Raw genomic sequence first — 7,043 nt, 5'->3', positions numbered from 1 at the left:
CTACACAGGGAATAGGGTGCCATTTGGGACGCACAAGTCTGGGCTGGGAAAGTGGGAAATCCCCCTCCTCTGTCTCCACTGTGGGCCTTGTTGCTACTCCAGTCCAGTGTCGTAATTCAGTGCTGTAACCCAAAACCAAACAATAAATATTAAACAGTTCAGTTGTTTTAAAAGCAGCAGTGTTTCTACAACAGTGCACGTCCGAACATGCTCGCTTTATGGTGATGTGGAGGCTTTTTCCATTGTCAACCACCAGCCTCAAAACATACTGTAGCCTACTATACACAACCCAAATGAGGTTTCACACACAGGGTAGATTTAAGTTCTTCACAGAAACTTTGGCTCTTACATAACTTTATTGCAAGTTCTCCAACAGCACAGATTTGTCTGTACTTTTACATATATGATTTTATCAGTTCAATAGTCTTTAGGCACGTGGCATATGTCAAGTGTGCACATTTTCAGATTGACTGCACATATCATGATTAGCCTGGAAAACACACAAGTTGTGTTTCCATTGCCTTTTTTGAGGCTCCCAGACAGAGCCAGTAGAGCACAAGGCAAACAAATACACCATGGAGCCAAGACTGGATTCTTTGCATGTGAAGGGATCGAACAGATTGTGTCCATTAATCACTGGCAAAACCCAGAAAAACATGAGATAATTGCCTCAACACACCAGCCAAGACATGAACTCAACATTTCTGCAGCGCTCCCTACTGTTCCACAGAGAAACTATTGGAGCTGAATACTTATTATACTATAAATGGGAATATAGAAGTACTCCCTATAATGAAACGTCTCTGGCACATTCGGGTAATCTCCATAGCACAACACTGGCTAGCTATCTTCCCCCCTACACCATATTACTCCCCAATGCCATTCCTGGTCCACCTTCTGTTTGGCTGAGTCATTCGGAGCATTCTAAAACAGCAGCCATTTGGCGGCTTTGGCTCTCAGTAAACAGTGGATTGGTTACCGTGGTAAAAGACCAATCCAAACACCCCCGCTACTCTAAACCTCTTCCCGTGTTTGTTTTCTGTCATCAGATCTGGTTTCTACAAAGAGCACTTAAAATCAATGAAGGAGTCATTTTTTGGGGTGGTGAGGGTCGATGTCTGTGTGCTCCTCCCCCTTCCTCCCCCCTCATCCCTCCTCTCATTCAGGTGATGTTTGAGCTGTTGACAGGGGGCTTGGCTTCACATTACAGCCCTTTGGTGTTTGCTTGCTCATAGTCAACAAAAGGGCCTCTTCCATCCATTTATGGAGGAGCATCACTCACACCTTTTCAAAGCATATCCATTGACTTGTCCCAGGCCATCCATTGCAATGCGGTAGGTAGAGTCCCAATGGTGCAATTGAAAAAAAAGTAATGTCATCGCTTGACAAGGACTCATCTGCACCTCAGTTCCAGGACAGCATCTTCAATGTCTTTAAAGGAAAGCTCTCTTTATTTAAGAAATGAAGCAATTAAGTGAAAGACCCTTGAGGTCAGGTCTTTGCCCATTTTTGCAGGGTGTGTGGTTTGAACATTTGTATGTGCGTATGGTGAGGTTCTCCTGCGTTGTTGTGTCAGCATGTTTGACCCTGGAGTGTCTGAAGTGGCGGTGCTCCAACAGGTCAAGGGTCAGATCAGTCAGGTGGTGCCTCGGTGTGGGAGTGTCACCGTCGCCTACATAATTAGACACTGTGTGGCACCCCGAGTTTTGCTCCGTTTTATCTGTCAGTTACTCCAAGAGTTAATGACTTAATAACCCCCTCTCGACCTCTCTATGAGCAAATCTCCTATTGGCATTGATGTACGATACCAGCTCAATTTCGAGCATGTGCCTCAAGTTAGCATTCGTCTTTAGGTTCCTTGTAATTGTAAATACATTCTGAAATTCTTGAATTGTCTGAAATTGGCATGGCATTAATTTCAACAACGCAGACCCAGCCATACTTTTCGCTTCACTATGGATAGATTGGGGGCAGTCATATGATCTTAGAAGTTTCATGTGGCTGAGGAAAGCACCATAAAAGGGCAATATTCATGCATTTTTTAGTTTATTCCACATCTTTGCTGTTTTCTACAGCTTTAATACGTAACATTGTAATACTGAATATATTGTTTTAATACGAAGCTGTAATATGAAAGCGGTGGAAGAACTATCAGTGCCTAGGGGCAACTTCTACCTACAGAGAGCATGGGGCACCCTTGATTGATTGATATGTGTGCCGGTGCCCTCCAAGGTCCTTCACTAAGAGAAGTAAGCCATGAAGTGTGGGTTTGTGTCAATGACCGATAATGTCATAGCTGCCGAGGTCAAAGCGGTTAACTCATGACACAATCTACCAGGCTTGACAAATAGCATGCTGTACAACACGTTATGTTCTCACCTGTCTTGATATGAATGCACAGTCAATGCCATCATGAATAATGGTTCAGTTTCTGCTTGGCTATTGCCACAGTTAAATATGTTGATTACTCTGAAATGAATCATGTCAAGGTAAATGCAAAAAATCTAGTAATAAAGTTTGTAAGTTTGTCTTATTCTTCCTTTCTATCTACAAACACCTGTCCCCCCCTCAATCTTACAATATGAGTTCCTTCACAACAAAATGAATTTTAACAACAATTTTAACACCAAAGTTTTATTTTTCACACAGCTTATTTTAAGGCTTTTGAAACAGAGTTTCAAGAGGGATCAGAGAAGACCAAACAAATGAATATGGTAATGAAGCCTGCCATCATTTCCTCCCTGCAGTGGCTCTTTGCATACAGTGAAAGAATGCAAAGAGGCTGGGACGTCGATCGCGTTGACAGAACGAGCGGAAACCACCTGGAGTTAAACTAAACAGGCAAGGTCACCTTTCTTAACTTTTTTTTTTCTCTCTCTCAGCTCACAAAAGATGCCCCGAAGACATACACTTAACCAGTCTGGATTTGTCCAGGGCTATAATTTCAGTCAGGCTAAACAGACAACATTTAGCTCTTTATTGGCAATTTGTTAAGGGATTATTTCTGATGTGTTTGACACCACCAAAATTGTAACACTATTTTTAGATTTGGATGTCCGCTGGCTACTTCTATTTTATTGATACACTAACTGTTCTATTCATGTTTTTACCATGATAATGCCTATCCCTTTCCAACAAAACAAAGTAACGAATCCTTCTTTTGATAATCAAGAGGAATATGCCATGGAATTAATAAAACTGTTCACTCTGACAACACAAATAAATTGACTGACTTCCTGTTGTGTAATACTCTGAAACATACTACTTATGAAACAAGAAAGGACACCTCACAGTCAGTCTTCAAAGCAGCTGTAAACCAAAACAAAAATCTTAATAGGGTCTGAAGTAACCCTGGTGCAGGCGAGACTGATGGCCTCTAGTGGGTTGCTGTCACCATCACCTCCATAAATCCTGACACTTAGCCTCTCGTCGCTGTACTCCCCCATTCTTCTCTCACCCCTATCCCTCACTACACTACTCCCCCAGTCCTCTCTCACCCCTATGCTTCACTACACTCAGAGAAACATGTCACAAACCCCTATTACAAGGTCAGGAAATGGAGGATGAAAGGGGGCACACCACTATGCGTTAGTTAGACTATATTTCACCTGCAGGGTTTGTGTCAACTATAATGGGGGCATGTAACTGTACACTAAAGCACCGAAAGGTTAAAAAATGTTGAATAAGACACGTCTTGGTTTAATTGATGGGGAGAACTGGAATTCGAATCCATCTAGAGTTTGATGGTCTGAAGAAAATATTTTTTCCTGTATCTTAGTCTACTTAACAGTAGATTAGTTGGGTGGACAGTACAGTGTTAGTCACTATTCTTGTATTTGTATCTGCATGGCAAGATGTCTTCTCCCCTGGGTTATAAACATAAAATCCTCTGGGACCCTGTCCAAATCCACCATTATCAGTGTGAAATGCAATGGGATGGGAGTAGTGAATAGTGTGGCTTTGAGGCTATGGTGAGACAGCATCTTTTTCAAAGCCGTCAAGAGACTGATTCATGGCCTTGGTTGTCGTCTCAGCCATGATGGCTTTTTTTTTTATGGGGTGGGGGTGTCAGCTAACACCATCCATGGAGGCTTAGGCAGTCTGGCTGGTTCAGCCACCATCGTTTTGTGTGGAATTAGTCACAGTGGAGACTGCATTGGAGACAAGGGAGTTTAAGACCGTAGCCTCCGTGGTGAAAAGAAAGGAGAGTGTGAGAGAAAGAGAAAGCCGGGTGTAGGCGTTGTTTCCTTCCTTTATGGTTCCTTCAGGTTTTCACCTGTGCTGACATGGCTGGGAGTTTACAATTGTCCCGAAAGAGTTACAAGCAACCTGGTAGAAATTCCAGACTTTTTTCTTCAAATTGTTTTTACGGGAAGGGTGGGGGGGGGGCTTAGTTATTGTGGAACATTTGTCAGACAGCCAGTTGCCTAGGCAGGCCCAGCTAGTGATTTATTACATCTGCAAGACAAAAAATGCTTGTATCTGCTTTTAATCATATGAGCCCCTATGGTTCGATGGAAGAGCCAAAGGAGAGCTTTTTAGTGGAGAAGAGGGTGGGATTCACTGATGGTTAACTTAAAGAGACTTTCTGGAACTTTGGCGACTAAGTCATTCTTTTTTAAACCTCCCGCTTTGGGCTCGATTTGTCAATGTGTAGTTCATACATGCATAATCTCTGAGCAGCATTACTGACTTACCGTACCTAGTTTGAAAGCGACTGTTTTCTGGAAGCTGTGTGGCACCATTTTGAGTACTGCAAGCTTGGCCCATGTGGGCCAGCCCCCCCCCCCAGCACTTCGAGTTCCAGCCAATGAGCTTCAGGCCCTCACCATTTGAGTGACAGCTAGCAAGATGCACATTGACGAGTTGCCCAGGCCAACCCAGCGTTATCCAGTGAGGTTGCAGGGTGGGCCCAACAACTCAGTGGCACAGCAGAGAGCATGTCGTAGCATGCAATATTCGGGGACCCATTTTGGTTCTTGAGCACAACTACTGGCAAAACAATCTTCCGGAAAGTCTCTTTAATTGGCCATGTTTGAGTGTGAGAATCCAGCAGCCATGTTTTCCAAAGTCTTTGGTCAGAGGGTATCTCTCACTGGCCACTACTCCAGTGTTACCAGCCAACTCTCAAGATGCTACAGCTAGCTCCCTGCTTGTGGAAGATCTTAACATTTTATCATGCGGTTAATGACAATCAGCCAAAAACCGAGAACGTCCTTCAGGCAAAACCAGCAGTGGGTTTGAGATACTTGAGAAGGGTAAACTGTGACTGCATGAACAAACTTGCAAACAAATTTGTTGGTTTGGGGGTGGTACTGTTGTTTAGAAATGACATGATGCGTGGAAGAAGCAAGTGTGCGGCGCACTCATCATTTTGGTTTGCCCCAGAAGTTACATCAACAAATAAGTTGTGAACTAGTTGTCTGAGAGGGTTGGAAAGAATATCCACAAGAAAGAATCTCCACTGACCAGTGAATATAAGGCCTCACCATGTTCAGAAGCAGATAAATGAAAACATTTATTTTAAGAGAATAATTATTAATAATTAGAATTATTAATGTCAGTGAATAAACATTATTTTCTCTATGCACGATCTGAAAACTTCTCACCGACAGAGTTTGAAAGCAGAACATAGGGATGTTGAGGGAGGTTGTAAGAGTTAGACTCCTTTCCCCCAGCAGATTTTCTGAGCTTCACAACAAAATAATACAATTTCAGTGAGCCGCCCATGGCCATTTAATATCATAAACATCTGTCTCCATGTCGCCACATCTGGCTACAATGAAGACAAATTAGCTACGAATTTCAGAGTGTCTGGCAATGAGATAAGGCTCTGGCATGCTAAATTCATTTTCTGGGCTTATTCACAGGGGTGGGGAGTCCAATGCTGGCCTAAGGAACTGATCCGAGATCAGTGTTCGATTGCGCCCAGTAAACTGGTGAGGGTCAATGTGTGGGGCTCAGATGCTGATCCAGAACCAGGGGCTGGGGGGGACTCAGTAACCCCTACTGACAGTCATTGGTGGTCTGAGGAATAGACGACTTCCTGTCTCGTTTCTCTGGAGCCTAAATAAAAGAGGGGAAATTATTCTGCAATCTGGCCAGTGTTTTCTTTTTTCCCCCGGCGGGAAAAGTGAAGGTTCTTGCTGGCTGCAGTCTCTGCAGGAGTCTACTGGCTCCAAATAATTTATTTCTTTTTCTCAAGTAAACCTTTCAGCCCCTTGTTATGGCACAAATTGTTTCTCGATTGCAGTTGTTTTAGAAACTTTCCCAGAGGAATAAATAAACAATTTTGGCCTCACTAAAATGTGTGGAGGTAAATTACATCCACACAGGTAATTGCTACATGCATAGTAGTTCATAGTGTAGTTATAGTAATACATAGTAATAGTTAATTGCAAAACTATGTTTGCTGGTGAGAAGTCTCATCTGAACAACATTGTGGGGAAATCAACGAGGTATAATCTTAACCTAAAGAAACCCTTGGTGATAGTTCATGAACTAGGGAAAATGTGTTATTTACATAGGCAGCTAACTAACTCAGTAATCAGAACAATATACATTTCCTAGATCATCGAGAAAGAGATGAGTTGAAGTTTGGTTTTACTGACTAATAACGTCAACTTCAGCATTCTTTATGTGTTCATCAAACAATTATCTAGCCATAAATTCACTACACTGTTTAAATTCAGGGAAGGTTTGAAGTGAATGCGTTCAGGCTTTGGTAATTCTCCAAGTTGATCAAACATCTTTCTGCACCACCTCATCTGTATCGGGTCATGTTTGTTAGACCCCACAAGCTTCTAAACCAATGGGAAGCCTGGTGTTTGAGGACTAGCTTCAGCAGCTGTCTTCCAGGTGTTTGAATGTGTGTGGTTCTGGTTCCACCATCTTGTGCTTATCCCAAGTTCCTCAAAGAGCTGGCAAAACTTCCAACAGATTGTTTCATTCCTTTACACCGGGGTGAATGCGTACTCCCCAATAAGCACTCAGTGAATAACAAGGTGTGTCGCTGAGGCTCAAGGACATGGATGGGTTTTCAA

The sequence above is a fragment of the Coregonus clupeaformis genome, unplaced genomic scaffold (assembly GCF_020615455.1).
Source record: "Coregonus clupeaformis isolate EN_2021a unplaced genomic scaffold, ASM2061545v1 scaf1021, whole genome shotgun sequence".
Taxonomy (NCBI): domain Eukaryota; kingdom Metazoa; phylum Chordata; class Actinopteri; order Salmoniformes; family Salmonidae; genus Coregonus; species Coregonus clupeaformis.
The sequence above is the reverse complement of the archived record's forward strand: the minus strand, read 5'-3'. Positions refer to the sequence as shown.